The sequence below is a fragment of the Ctenocephalides felis genome, unplaced genomic scaffold (assembly GCF_003426905.1).
Source record: "Ctenocephalides felis isolate EL2017-DRISC unplaced genomic scaffold, ASM342690v1 CF-g0.4_SCAFFOLD_03570, whole genome shotgun sequence".
Classification (NCBI taxonomy): Eukaryota; Metazoa; Arthropoda; class Insecta; order Siphonaptera; family Pulicidae; genus Ctenocephalides; species Ctenocephalides felis.
Window position 1 is genome coordinate 9604534 of NW_020539724.1, and position 17026 is coordinate 9621559.

Sequence of the window (17026 nt, forward strand, 5' to 3'; positions counted from 1 at the left end):
ATATTTCTTCCATAAGATTTTGTTATGCATAATAATATTATGTGATGAAGTCCATTACAGTATAGCTTTGTTTTGCTGACAAATTAATTACATTTTGCATATATATATTAATTAGAAATTATATAAACCTTGATCTTCAACATTGATGCTATTATTTCTAGAAAATGTATATAGGATAGTTCAATATCAAAGATCATATAGAATAACTAAATTCATTATTATTATTTATCAATATTTATATTATATACATTTATTCATGTGCTTAAATTATTTACAAAACTATCCACTTACCAATGTTTGCAAGTTATAATAAAGCTAAACAAATGTTTCTTACATATAAAACTTAAGATAGATAATTCTTCAATAAGATTTTGTTATGCATAATAGTATGATGTGATGAATTCCGATTATAGTATAGCTTTATTTTGCTGACAAATTAATTACATTTTACATATATTATTAATTAGAAATTATATAAAGCTTGATCTTCAACATTGATTGCTAATTATTTCTTAGAAAATGTACAGGCAGTTCATATTAAATAATAAAGATAACTAAATTCATATATTATTACAATACATTACAATATTTTAAGTATTTTTTAATAATTTTATTATTTCAATTATTTTTTCAATATTTTTTAATTACAATCAAATTCAAATTTACGGGAAATTACTTCTGAAATATGTTAAAGATTAGGGCACTGATAACAACATAAAAACAAAAAAAACTGTGATAAGAAGATGTTCTTAATACTCTATATGGCAACACTTTTTGCACAATCTGAGCCACAACGTTCTTGACCAGCAGGGTGGCGGAAGGATGTCATAATGGCGGAAGGTGAAAGTGAAGTGTGAAAATTTTAGTGTACAAAAATAGTATAAGATTTTAATTATTAATGAATCCTTTAAGTATTGATAGATGATATATTTTCTAAAGTTTATTTTGCTATATTTCAAAAAGTATTCGTGCCGGTTCTACAAAATTAGCTGGGGGTGAGCTGATAGCCTAAGGTAAGCTGATATAACCTTTAATTAGCATGCCGTTGATATGTAAACATCAGTTAAAATACATCATACTCATACTATTTATAACAATAATCATATTTTTCATATCAGTAATCATTGTTAATGAGTTTGAATAATGAAGAAATGTATATCGATGTAAATCTATACAGTTTTACATTTAACACACAGAAATTTTTGTGCGTTGTATTGTTGTACGGCAGCCATGTTGTTTTTTTATAAGTAATTAATAATTAGTTATGGCTAATTATTTTTTGTAGTATATAATAATTATTACTGATGTATGAGGTGAACTTGTTATTATTTTTTTTATTTAATCGGTTTAAAGATTTATACTTACATATAATTATTTTTCATTTCGATTTTATTTACATATAAATGTACAGTACATTTATATGTAAAATTTATATGTACTTCACCTAGACAATATTAGAATACCCCGTGTTCATTTATTTAATTCAATTAATTTAATTTAATTTAATGGTACTTCATGTCAGACAAGTTACCTGTCAATTCGCTTTTCAATTTTTTTGTGCAGTAATTGAAATAAATTTATTATTTTATGAATTTATTAAATATATCTCAAGACTAGTGACAGCTTGATGCAGAATAGCTTATTAAAGTTCTCTTACATTTTATCTATATAAATGACTAATCATTATATATGAGTTTTTTATGCACAAACGTATTATTAATATGATTTTACCTCGCTGTTATCTACCCCAAGTCAATACTTTTTTTCGTTAATTTCCCATAGTATGTGCGACTAAATTTGATCATCCGCAGATGTCGGTTAACTCTACAAATATTTTGGGGTAACCGCCCCAACACATTTTTCCATATTGCTCGATGCTGGTATCAACATTGCAACCCTAAATTTATACCCTTATGATAACGCCTAATGATACAATACTGAACGTTAACAAAACGTCAATAAGTACCTAACAGAATTCAGATAATGGAAGAAAGCCGTTGGAAGGGAAATTGTTTCAAATTTTCCGTTAAAAAAATCGTTTTGTTTTCATAGCCTCCTTGCATTATATTAAAATAAAGTTCTACTTTCAGAACATATTTCAATATTTGAAGAAATTGTTATCTGATAATTATTTTATTAAACAAAAATTTGTTTTTCATTATTTTCAAATTTCTCTCACTATATTTTGTATCATGTAAACTGGAAACATTTTTTCGAAAAGGAATTTTTTCTCAAAAAATCCAATTTTTGGTTCACATTCTTTCGACCTTTCAAGTCATTCTGAATCGTTTGACACCAAAAATGGAAGTAGTATATCTTTGAGCCAAAATTTGACTGTCTTTGTACAATTTCTAAGCTAGAAATACTATCAATTTTCAATTAAATATTTCTTTCATTTTTCTATTAACTGATATCTTTTATTAAAGTAAATGTTTTCGATAGAAAATCCGAATGACGTTTCAAGTAATTCTGGATTGTTTGACATAAAAATTGGAAAAAGTATATATGTGCATATGTAAGCTTAAATTTGACCTTTTGTTCACATTTAATTCTGATCCGATTTCAAAACTTAGAAGAAAGACATCAGTTTGGAATCATGCTGATAATTTTTTCTTATTGATAGTCTGGGCTGTTCCTTTGTAATTAGTTGTTGTTTTTTTTAACTTCCCGTAGGGTAAGTTATTGTCATCGTCCAAAAATCGAAATTGAAAATTTTTACATTTCTCGACGTTTTGAAGATTTCTGAACACATTGGCATACCTCAGAAAAAATGGATGTGTGTGTGTATGTATGTACGGATACAATTTTCGGTCACGTTTTCGGGCGCACGGATCAACCGATTTGAATGGTTCAACAAACATTCGATTTTTATTGAAAAGGAGATGTGCTGATTAGTTTCTGGCAAAGATAGGTCTAGCCGATTCGGAAAGTGCAGAAAATAGAAATCGAGTTTTTGAGAGATCGGAGCATCGGATTTGAATGATCTAAAAAACATTGAATTAGTAATTAATCAGCACGTTTCCCCAACAATAGAACTTGAATGTTGATTGAATCATTCAAATCGGTTGATCCGTTCCTCACCTAAACGTGGACGAAAAATAACATCCGCACATGCATACGCGCATACATACACACACACATGCATACATCAATTTTGTTTTCAAGATATATCAAAAATATCAGGAATCTTTGAAACGTAAAGATATGTGAAAATTTTGATTTTTTATTTCTTTGCGATTACTATATTACAATAAGACTCCAAAATAGGTACGTGGTTAGCATATAAAGTTGAAACAGAAATTTTGGAAAGCTTCTTTGAATTTAAATTTATTCGTATTAAAATAATTTTCATATTACCTTACAAGTTTAAAAACTTACAATCCTAAATACAACAATCCAAATTTAATTAGAGATATGCTATGCTATATGCCAAAGAGTTTAATTATTCAATTAACATTAAATTACGCCTTAATTCATTTTTCTTCAATCTATCTATTAACTCACTTTCAAGTTTCTTATACACACTTCTTGTTTGTCTATATCATAATTATAAAATAAATAATAAAATAGTTTTTAGAGCATCTAATCAATCAGAACATTGGCAGATACTAATCGAAATTACAAGTACAAATTGAAAATAAACTTTTCTAATAATCTCATCTAAAGACTTTCAAATTAACGCCGATTCGATACACTTATTTCGTATCCAATTACATATTTCCCAGAGAGTAGAAAAAAGATATATCTGCTTCAGATCGGAAATTTATAGATTTATATTTACAACACAGTAAGTGGGCGTATCAACGGGTGTCGATTTTCATTGAGATTGTGCAAGCGGTAACGGTTAATCTTTGTATTGATTTTTGATCGATTGAAAATCCGTATTGATGAAATTCTATACGTTGTATGTAAAATACTTCGTAAAATCGGGGTCAGAAATCAGATTAGGTCAGTAGAAATCAATCAGAAACTAGCTGTAAGTGGAATTCTGTCTTGAGGCAATCTGTTAAGACAAGCAGAAAGTTCTTTGAATCATTTAAATCGGACGCTTAGTTCTTTCAAAAACTGCCATTTTTACATATTTTGCTCCGTATCTTCGAAATGGCTGGGCCTGCCTTTGCCAAAAACTAATAAACACTTCTCCCAATCATTACTAATTGAATGTTTTTTAGATCATTCAAATCGGATACTCCGTGCTCTCAAAAAGTCGATTTCTATTTTCTGCACTCTTTGCTCCGTATCTCCGAAACGGCTGGACCCGCCTTTGCCAAAAACTATCAGCTCTTTTCCCTATCAATAGGAATCGAATGTTTTTTGAACCATTCAAATCGGTTGATCCGTGCGCCCGAAAACGTGACTGGAAATTTGTATCCATACATACATACACAAACACACACATCCATTTTTTCTGAGGTATGCCAAAATGTTCAGAAACCTTCAAAACGTCGAGAAATGTAAAAATTTTCAATTCCGATTTTCGGCCCATTACAATAACTTACCCTACGGGAAGTTAAAAATTCAGCAGAAATTTAGATCTAAAGTGAAATACTTTTTAAATTATGAATTTTCAACTACAAGATCAAAGGAAAAGTAGTGGGGTGTATGGCATCATGCCTTAAGGCAAATTGCTGGAACTTTCCGTACCGTAACGAAATGTTGATCGAGGAATACTGAATGTTTTCAAATAGACAATGTTACAATATTATAATAATCTATTTGAAAACATTCAATATTTTTCGAACATTTTGTTACAATCAGTAATTGCCTTAAGGCACGATGCCATACACCCCACTAGTTTGGTTATTAATTATGCGGTTTTAATTTGAATACATGCGTAAGTTGATTCAATTTATTTCCAAGATTATATATCAAAATCAAATCGTAAACATTCTTAATTCAATATATATGATCATAAATTTCGTAACCCTATAAGTTTTACACGCAGAATTCTCTATGGGATTGCATTACATCAAAAATTCATGTGTGAACAATCCTAAACTGCGTATATGAGCCGGGCGTAAAATGTGCGGGGCGTTTACCAAAATATTTCCCATGTTAATTATTAACGCAGGCCGTTCAAAAGCTCTTAAATCTAATCCAATCCACCCTTATGTTTTTTCAAACTTTCATTTGAAATCTTTCCCAACGTTTGTTTGGATTGAGGGCTGGTAAGGTTTAACTTTACTTATGATTTAGAGTTAGATTTAACGCAAAAGTCATCTATCACGGGATAACTAACATACTATGTTTAAGTATTATTTTTCTTAGTTTTTGTTTCAATCCGCCCTTATGGTTTCTCAAAGCTATAAAAATACTTATGTAAACTAAACAGCATATGTTGCTTTGGATTTTGTTCATTGGATATAACAATTTCGGAATTTGCAATGTAGATATTTAAATGTAGAATGTTTAGATATATTCCTAGTACAGAATTATTTCAGTCGGATGCATAAGTTTTACATTTCAGGGAGCAAAAGTTAGAATTCCAGGGTTTCATATTACACACTATCCCTAACTCGTAGTATGCGGGTCATTCGATGTTGAACAAATATTATTCCTTTACGTTAATTAAATTTGTAGCGAAATCAATATTTGAATTGATTAGCAATTTAATTAATCCATGCATATGTTCTTTTTACAATATTTATACAGGACAGAATTTCAATCCGTTTCAGCTTTTTTTTTTAAATCAAGTAGCAAACGTATTAGCAAATAAATGTTAGATGTTTGCGGTTTTGACCAACTGCTTTCTGTGGTTTATAGTTTATTTTCTTCTATTTTATCTGAAGGCACATGCTACGAGATAAGATGTCTGCATGTCATTGACGGATGTATATTGTAATGACCACAAAAAATAGAAAAACAATAATAAAAAAATGTTTTAATTGTTTAATTTTTCAATAAATCCTGAAGATCGACATTCCATAAATTTATAAATGAAAAACTACTAATTAATTTTTTTTGGGAAAAAGGAGCCTTTAGTTCAGCAAAATAAATAACTAGTGGGGTGTGTGGCATCGTGCCTTAAGGCAAATTGCTGAAACTTCCCGTATCGTAACGAAACGTTCGAGGAATACTGAATGTTTTCAAATAGATTATTATAACTATTGTAACATTGTCTAGTATTTATAAGAATTATATAAACTAAATTGCAAAGTTGAAATTATTTGTTTAAAGTATATTAGAACTTCAGTCAGAATTAAAAATAAAATCTGAATTATTTTCGATATACAAAAAAAATAAATAAAAATAAAAAAAATTGAAACAATTTTTTTCCCAAAATCAATTATTTTGTTAAAACAAGCAGAAAGTTATTTGAATTATTTAAATCGGACGCTTAGTTCTCTCAAAAACTGCCATTTTTTGCACATTTTGCCCCGTATCTTCAAAATGACTGGGCTTACCTTTGCCAAAAACCAATAACCATTTCTCCCAATCATCACTAATTGAATGTTTTTTAGATCATTCACATCGGATGTTCTATCCTCTCAAAAACTCGATTTCTATTTTCTGCACTCCTTGCTCTTTATATCCGTAACTGCTAGACTTGCCTTTGCTAAAAACTAATCAGCACATCTCTCTATCAATAGGAATCGAATGCTTTTGAACCATTCAAATCGGTTGATCCGTGCGCCCGAAAACGTGGACAAAAAATTGTATTCATACATATATACACACACAGCCATTTTTTCTTAAGGTATGCCAAAATGTTCAGAAACTTCCAAAACTTCGAGAAATGCAAAAATTTTCAATTTCGATTTTTGGGCGATTACAATAACTTACCCTACGGGAAGTTAATAATAGCTATCCCGAAAAATTATAAAAGTAATATATTGAAAAATAGTAACTCGAATCTTTTCATGAAAAACTTTGAATAGTTATTTTGGATGTCGTTGCGTTCTTGATAGAAGTCTACGTGTGTGTTAACTTCCTCCTGACATCTATCATTTATTAATAATCCTAATTTCCTTTAAAATTATTTACAATTTTCTTGTAATATGAATGCTTGAATATGAGGCCTGTCTGTTTAGCTCGCATAATAAATACGGTAACAGTGTGTTTTCGCTGTGGTTTGCAATATCATATCACGTAATATCATATCATTAGAGTATTGTTTCTTTGGCGTGGCCAGTTAGAAAAACAGAAAACGTGCGCCATGCGATGCTCCCGTGGAAGTCGCAGATTTTGCTACCATCATCGTACAAACAATTTTCCTGCAACTGTTCTTTAAGATTTTTTAAACCTTGCACAAAAACACGTGCAGACGAGATTGTGATAGGATATGGATAACATGAGGAAAGGGATTGCTGCAATTCTTGATTAAGAAAATTGACAAAATACAAAATTTTAAAGTCTAATTAGTAGAAGAATTGATACACACATTAGAAACAACACCATTGAATGGTTAAAATTACAAGATCCTGAACGAATTTGTTACCTCAATCCCATGGTTTCAAGAGTTTTTTTACCTTAACAAGTACTAGGATCTGTAGTAACGACTTCTTAAAAGTCGTGTCTTTTTATAGATGTCATTTCTTACTGTTGTCCTATCTGCATGAAATGAAATTTATTACTATTACAATTTCTGTGATATTGATGATCTTTTTACTGATGCAGCTTGACATCAGGCTGTCCGAGGAGGATGTCTAACCTGAAACTTCTGACATCCTCAAGATCTAAAATAGAAGTTTCATTGTTAGAATGAATAGGATGAGAATGAATCTTGGATGTTGTCCAAAACATTTGGAAGAAATGAAAGACTTGAATGCTGATATTTGCGAAGGTAGAGAGAAAGTGGGTTTATGGAATGCATTATTTTGTAAAAATTATAAAGTTAAAAGAATAAAATTCTTTGTTAGCCCTTTTGCTACGAGTGTTGCCTATAGTAAGGCGACCATACGTCCCGGAACAGTCCCGATTTTCTGCCTTGTGTCCTGGTTTTTTCTAAAAGCAATATTTGTCCCGGTTTTAGGTGTTTTGTCTCGGATTGTCCAGGATTCTTAAAAATGTTTTCATTGCCAATATTTTTTTTAAATATATTTCAATTAGAAAATTGGAACCGAAAAAATGTGCATATACATTTTTAGCTCACCAGCACCCCCCTCCCCCCGCTCTCACACCCATTATAATCCGTCCCTGGATTTCATGCAAAAAATATGGTCACCTTAGGGGGCGTCCATTAATCACGTAAGCGAGTTTTTAAGGATTTTTGGACCCCCCCTCCCCTTTGGTGATACATGGTGATATTCAAAATTACCCTCCCTCCCCCACCAAACATCACGTGTATTTTTAGTTACGTGACAAAACTGTAAAGTTTTTAATTATTTTTTTGAAAATGTTTGATTTTTTTTAAAAAAAATCAGTTAAAAAATAAATAGACGTGACATCTTACTTTACCCTTCTTCCCCCCACATGATATTTTTGTGATTTTTTGTCATACCCCCCCTCCCCCTAAAAACCTCACGTGATTAATGGACGCCCCCTTACTTATAGACAACATCCAGTGTGCATTTGCATCAATATTTATTACTTTGTGTTAAGGTAATGAGAATTCTAATTTGTTATTGAACTGTTAATTCTTCAGAAGTGTAATTTGTAATTGGAAAATCTTGAAATATATGTTAGAAGCGCTACTGGTCGGCTTCTTGACTCGTACAGCAGTCTCTCCTGCGACAAACACTCTCGTAGCGAAAGGGTTAAATTATACATGATAATACGGATAAACTATATATGATAATAGGCTATATTTTTGATAAGTATTAAAAAGCTTTATTTTTGTTTAAAATAGCTATAAAATTATTCATGAATTTTTAGTTAGATTTGATTTTATTTAGGAAACAATTTAGCTTAGTTGTGTATTAGCTTGTAAGTGGCTAATTTTGTAAAATTGAAACCAATAAATAATTAAATTTATATCTCATAAGTCAAATAGTTATTATTATGATCGCAATAATTGTTGGCAAATCGTGTAGGAAGTGAGCAAGTTACACTTCCGCGTGATTAAATCGCCGGATGCACTGTTTGTTCATACAACCACGACAGTTTATGACGTTTGACACAAGAATACTTGTTATTTTACACTCTTGTTAGTTGTAAAAAGCGCTGATAAGTGCTAAAATGGAAATGAGAAATTAAATAAACAACAAAGCGCTGTAGTTTTCAATCGTGAGAACTTTGTTTCGAAGTTTCTGCATTGGGTCAGGATAGTTAGTTCTCCAGCTGGAAATGGGTGTGGGTGAACGCGATTAGATAGAAGTGCAGAAATGGATAGGAAACTCACTAGTCAATAATTAAATGTGATAGGAATTGATTATTTATATAAATCAATTTTTTTTAAATTGTTGTCACGGAATAATATAAAATGTGCTTCACTACTTTCGAACTTTAATATAACCTACTCTTTCAAAAATTGAGCACAACAACTCATGGGACTATTTTTTGTCTTCATTATTGTAATTCCATAATGATTTTTTTCATAAATTTTATACTATTTAAGTTTCATTCCTCCTTTGTCCTCTGAATATCTCATTAACTCTTCGAGTCATTTCATAATTAAAACGTACAAAAACCTGCCATCGAGTGGCTAGCAAAATGCTTTTTTTTATTCCAATATTAAATTTGCTTAACGCTCATATGCATATGCAAAAAGAGCTTGTTGAAAAGTCGACGTGGAGGAGTATTTACCGATCGTGTTCGGAATTCATGTTAAGCTTCATATTTTGACGTCTTTATTTCACATTTCGAAGAAGTTTTTTTGTGTGAGAAATATATATGCGCAATATAATATATCTTGACGTGCTTGCGATTATAAATGCACATATCCATTGCTATTAATCCGATATATTGGTAATCAGTTTTGCCGTGTGCAATGTACTAGCTAAATCTCAATAACGTCCACCTACGTGCATTTTAGTTAGGTTGATCAGTGGCGCAATTTGGAAATAAATTACTACACATTTTTTTTTACAAATAATATGTATGAGCGGCGTTGATTACTAAGCTAATTTTCGTAAAAAAAACTAAATCATATTAATATAAATAATTACAAAGGATGTCATATTTTTAAAATGATACAGAATATTTTGTATGTCAATTCAATGTTTAGCTTTTGTTGAAAATTTGCCAATAATGAATAACCAGATTTGAATTGAGCAAAAGATATTTCATTTTTTTTGCTGGAAAAAAGAATTTTCTAAATTATTGATATTGTAGAAAAATAATTTATTATTACATTTACTTGGTAAAAAAACACTTTTGGTGAAATATCACACTTTAGTAGGTTCATGACTTTATCATGCATGACTTTATTATTTAAAACAGCAATCAGAACTCAGAACTTACTGGTTTTACAAGCTTGCTGGGATAACTTCCTAATAATGTGGCTTTAGAAGGCAGCCCAATGGTTGGCCTATATTTATAATTTCTGTAATACTGATAATTTTTTTGTTGATTCAGCAATGCCTGGGATGGTTATTTTTACTTGCACACTTATTACTATATATATTTCAAAATGAAAATTGATGTTAATTTAGCTTGACTTCAAGCTGCTTGAAGCAGGCATCAAATCTTAAATTTCTGACTGAAGCCTCGATATAAAATTTTTTTTTTTGAAAAAAAAATGATGAAAAAAAAGTTGAAACAAAAAAAATTTCCAAAATCAATTATTTTTTTAAGACAAGCAGAAAGTTTTTTGAATCATTTAAATCGGACGCTTATTTCTCTCAAAAACTGCCATTTTTTTGCACATTTAGCTCCGTATTTTTGAAATGGCTGGGCCTGTCTTTGCCAAAAACTAATAACCACTTCTCCCAATCATTACTAATTGAATGTTTTTTAGATAATTCAAATCGGATGCTCAGTTCTCTCAAAAACTCGATTTCTATTTTTTGCACTCTTTGTTCTTTATCTCCGTAACTGCTCGACCTGCCTTTGCCAAAAACTAATTAGCACATCTCCCTATCAATAGGAATCGAATGTTTTTTGAACCATTCAAATCGGTTGATCCGTGCGCCCGAAAACGTGACAGAAAAATTGAATCCATACATACATAGACACACACATCCATTTTTTCTTAAGTGTGCCATAATGTTCAGAAACCTTCAAAACGTCGAGAAATGTAAAAATTTTCAATTTCGATTTTTTTTTATAATTTTCATCTCCACAAATTGATACTTTCAAAATGATCCTTTATTTATTGCTTTGGGCGATTGATTGACAACAGTAATTGTAAAGAACCAGCTAGGCAAATCAATAAAGTCTAGTTTCCATTACTTTGCATTGTTTATGCACACTTCCAGCCTTTCGAAAACTCTTAAAGCAATAAATTATTCTAATTGCTAAATAAATAATGTGACTATTATTCCAATAACTTTTCTCCTTCCTACGCCACTGCGAGCAAAATCCAGCTCGTGTAAATCATAATGGTAACAATTGATTCGCGAATCCGCCCTCCGGCCGCGATAGCGTGCCATGTCTGGTTACATTATGATAGCCGTCGCTGTTTGTCATTTTCCGGGCACGATGCCGCCGCCCGTTGTTATTATCAATCCGTTGTCATTACACATATTACAACATAACAAACACAAGCAGATCTATCCGACATGACCGGATTTCGATATACTCATATCAGCAGGACAGCGAGCTGTACATGATAATTTCTGCTGCATTTGTTATGACGCAGTAAAAATTTGCAATGGAAGAGGATAGCTGAAAAAATGTTAAAAAATATTCTTTGTAAGGACAACACGTCAAACTTTTTTTTTAATTCTGTTCTATTCAGCAATCAGAAATACGTAAGAACTCCTATAAGCTAAATTGACAATATTTGAGAGCGATGTCTAACTCCAGTGAGATCTTCTTAGTTTAACAATTGAAAAGATAATGTTATATTGAAGCTAATCTAAGACTTAATCTAAAGGCCATTGACGTTTCAATCTTCTTACGCCAAATGGTTGGGCAATGTCGCCTGTTGATGGGTTTGAATGTGATTCCAGTTTACGTTTGTATTTTTCCTTAACTTCCTTGAACATTTATTGCAGCCTTTTCATGTTGAGGTCGCTGTTAATGGTTTCATTTGTCACGTACCACGGAGAACTAAGTATTGTATGTAAAATTTTTGGCTTAGTTCTCTGCATTATAGCTATATTTGATTTGTAAGTACATCCCCAAAGCTCAATTCCGTAGGTCCAGATTGGTTTAATGATTGATTTATATAGCAGCAACTTATTTTCAACAGAGAGCTTAGACTTTTTACGCAGTAGCCAATCAAATTCTTTCATTTTGATCATTATTTGCTGCTTTTTTGTTTTTATGTGGCTTTTCCAAGTAAGTCTGCAAACTCACAAACGCGTCAAACTTGAGAAATAAAAATAGAAGATTTAAAAATTTCAAATCTTCTGATCATTTACAGTGATTTTGAGATTGACAGAGAACAATGTAGAATTAACTTCATTTATAATCTGGTCCGTCCTAGTAGTGTTTTGGCAGAGTTCTCTTGCAAATGAGTTTGGTGATCTTTGAGGCAACTTTTGTACTTATGATGAGACGTGTTTCGACAACCTATTTTGGAACTTTGAGACATTCAATATCTCTTCTAATGCTTTATTTTGACTACTTTGTACATTAAAGTAATATGTACCAATTTACCAATAATTAAAAAACAACTAGCAGAAATTGTTAGCAATATATGAGATAAATGATCATGATCGGATATTAATAGATATGTCCAGGAGAGTAATATCAAAGAGCCTAAATGATATCAGTTGGTAATTTGCCCTTTAGTCTTGCTCTCTGGCTTTCTGAGTACATTTTGTTTTCCAAATCGTTTGAATGGACGTCGATTCTACTTGGTAATTTTCTGAACATGGAAAGAATGTTTATATTTTATAATATATAGCAAAGTTTTGAATATAGCTATAAAGTGATTTTATTGGTTCTTGTCTTTAATTTTCAGCAATAGTTAAGTGAATTTTATATACATGAACCATTACAATTTGTTCAACAAAATTTGTATAACAAATTGCAAACGAATCTTTACACAGAATAATTCTGGGTGTATCATCAAATCAAGTAAATTTTCAAATGGTCGTAATTTGATTATATTTTCTTTTTTTTATCCAGTATGAGTAATCCAGAAGTGATTGATCAACTCAAACGCTCCAGTTCAGATTTTTTTCTTTTATCCAATCGCTTGCAATAAATCCAGCTGCTCTAACATCCTCCAAATGACAATTTCTTATTTAATTCAACTTCTCATATACAGTTGGCCGCACTAACGAAATAATTTATACATGCACAAGCAAAGCATATTATTATGCAGTTGGTTCGACCGTACTCTATAATATCAATTTTATATTTATCTCGGTTCATGTTTCGCATCTGACGATACGATTAATCGACATGCTCTATTATTTATTCATGCAAAGACAGAAGCATTTTCCTTTCGAGTCTTTTTTTATGAAATGAAATATATGTTGCGGTGCGATTAAAATCGTCGGAGTCATTATTTAAGATAAACAGTGTGCTCGATTTTTATAGGAATAAATTCTATGATCAGTTAAGTGAAATAACGTTTAATAGATAGATCGATTGCCAACTCTCACAATTTATTTCCAAACGTTACGACAAATTTAAATCTTATTAACTACTTGAGTACTCTCAAACAAGCATGTGATTTTAAATAGTAAAATGTTAAAACTATTCGACCTTAAAGATATAAAAAACTTAAGGCCGACCAAAGTCCTTTTTATTTAGCATTACAATATTGAGAAGAAGAGTCTGATGCTCTTACTTTAATTCCAAAGTTAAGCAGGTACTGGTACAAAAGAGTCTATTTTTGAAATGGCAATTTTTATTATTTCTTATAATAGCAACAATTCCTCATAATAGTCGATGGTAGTCAATTTAGCGACACAACTTTAGCATAAGAATTGCAGAATTTTCAGAAGGAAATATTACCATGGATGTATGCAAATGCTATGCGTTCATAGTGAATACGGGGCACGGCGTAAAGTGTCCATCTGCATAGTAAACTCTTATAAAACACTAACAATAAGTTGTTTCCAACAAACCTAGTGCTGGAAATAAAGGACAGATGAAAAATTATCGTAAATGGACTTTGGTTGAATAATATTACCAGTATTGAAAATACATAATAGTGAAGATACTGAACCACTACTAAAAGCTTTGATCTTTGTTGAGGATGCGGGTTGTTCAGACCCTTTTGAAGTAGTTTATTGTATATAATGCAATAGCTATTTTGAGGATTAGAAAATTGAGTATATTCAGAAAAGTAGGGTTATTTTTTTGAAGGTTATCTTCAAATCTGGAACGATCAGCATGCTCGGATTTTGAATGTTGAAGAAAGGAGAGGATTCCAAGCACAGTAATAACACTAGATGAGATTAATTACATTGAAAATAGATAACAATCAAAAATAATACAGTCACAAAACACACGATCGAACAAAAAAACCAGACGAATAGCGAATGATTAGTCTTGCAGCGCCTCTTAGCTTTTACTGAATTTAATTTACTCGTGCCATCTAATCTTGTTTGGGCGCAAACAATCTTTTTACTAAATTATGTAGTTTCTTACCATTTAATTTTTTTCTGGTAAGACATGTCGACCAAATAAATATAAATATAAATATATCTTCTTATATATAAAAATGAATCGCAAAATGTGTTGGTAAGCGCATTGGACCAATTTGGCCAATTCTTTTTTTTAAATGTTCGTTACGAAGAGAAAAAATCGAATAATTGCCAGGAAAATCCTAAAAACAGTTTTTTCTTTTTCTCATACAAAACGTTTTCTAACTAAAACGTAGAATCAGTTTGAGCTTTATTGCTATTATATAAAATTCATATTAAATTACAAGCACTCACTGTATTCTAAACGATTATGCGGATTTTAATAAATCTATCTGAAGTTTGTTAAGGAAATTTTCTAGGATGTATGTGATTATAAAGTACTGGGATGTATGAGCAAAATTGTAGAAATGAATGGAAAAAATTGTAAAAAACGACATGCCATTGTTTGCTTTGAAAACAAATGAAAACTATCATTTGCCAAAAATTTCAATTTACTTAAGAACGTAGACAATATTAGAATATGTATAATAAATTTATGATTATGAATAAGAAAAATTAAATGTCTACATTATTATTGCCAAAAAGCAGCTGAAATGTGCCAGAAAGTAAAATAATATAAAATACAGTATGTATATGTATAGCAGTTTGAATGATACACATATGAACAGGATATGACAAATTAATTCACTTAAAATATGAAATTAAGTATTAATCATGGCCGGTCCTACCTTTAATGCGATGCATGCGAAAAATACGAGCGCACGCTTTAGGGGGCGCCAAACAAGATTCGGAATTAAATTTTCAATATATAATTTCTTTGCATCTTTTACTAATCTTTCCACAATATTTTGAAAACTCGTAAAAATTTCACTTTATAACAACAAATGGGAAAGTTAAGATGAATACATACAATTCGGCACTCACGATATCGATTACGTCTGTCGGGTCATCTAGTATAAATATAAAATATAGGCGCATATTTATTTTTATACGAGTCCACATATTTTACAGAGATATGTAAGTATCATTTTCCCATAATTAAATATCTTTTTCTAAAATTGCATAAAATTGATCCATCGCCGATGGTCATCACTATGTTCATCGATAGTTGTGGCTCAGCACACGTATGCGGCTGTCCGCCTGTCTTACCTGTCTACCGGCATGAATAATTTAAAGCGATTGTGGCGAAACGTCCCGTCTGTCGCGTAAGCTATCGGCTGACGGACGGACGAACGGACGTGCAAGTTGTAAACTAATAGATTAACTATACATACTTTGTTCTCGAAAATTATAAGCATTAGTAAATATCTATTGCCAATTGATAAAATATATATTTCTAATAATATATTGGCATTCATTGTTCACTACCCATTAAAAAGTCTTGGAAACACTTTACAAATCCATCTTGTCACTTTAACTGAGATTTAACTTCCCGTAGGGCAAGTGATAGTAATCGCAAAAAAAATCGAAAATGAACATTTTTATATATCTTTACGTTTCGAAACCTTCTGAACATTTTGGCATACCATTAGAAAAAATGGATGTATGTGTGCGTGTGTGTGCGTGTATGTGTGTGTGTTCGGATACAAATTTTCGTCGACGATTTTAGGAACGCGGATGAAGTGATTTGAATAATTCAAAAAAATTTGATTCGTTTTGATAAGGAGACGTGCTTATTAGTTTTTAGCAAAGGCAGGTCTAGCCGTTCCAAAGATATGGGGCAAAAATGCCAAAAACGGTAACTCAGTTTTGAGAGGAGCAATTTGAATAATTCAAAAAACAATCTATCTCACACTTCATCTGATTCATCTGAGCCTTTGACGATCCACTCCTGTTTGTCCACTATATATTAGAAAGTTTTTACTTGCCAATTTACTTACGCACTTCATCTAATTGTCCAATATTCAGTATCCAATTTTTTTTTTGCTTTTAACATGGTATAAATAATTTATGTATTGTCACATAATTTTAGACTTTTTAGCGATTGTTGTCTTACCTACAGTACAACTTTCTGCAGGCTCTTTATTTGCCAGTCTATGTTCCCACTTTTGATCAAAATGTGATCGTCCAAAATTCAGTATCTGAGTTTGTTTCTTACAAAAATGGTATAAACTGCTCATATTTTTTTATCTTCATTTAATGTCCTTTAAATAGTAGAAAGTCTTTGTAAAAGGAAAGCTTTTTACTCCCTAAGCTATCATCCCACTTGAGCTAAACCACCTGAATGTTTGAGATCCTGTTACTGGTTTTGTTGTTACTTTATAAATTATTTATTTGCACGATATTAAATTTTTCGACAGTCGTTGTCTACTATCTACTACCTAGTTCAATGTTCTGAAAGCTTTATATTTACAAATATATCTTCCCACTTCAGCTGAATCATCTGATCATCCATCCATTCGACGCCTGACTGACCCTTGATTTACTCACAATAT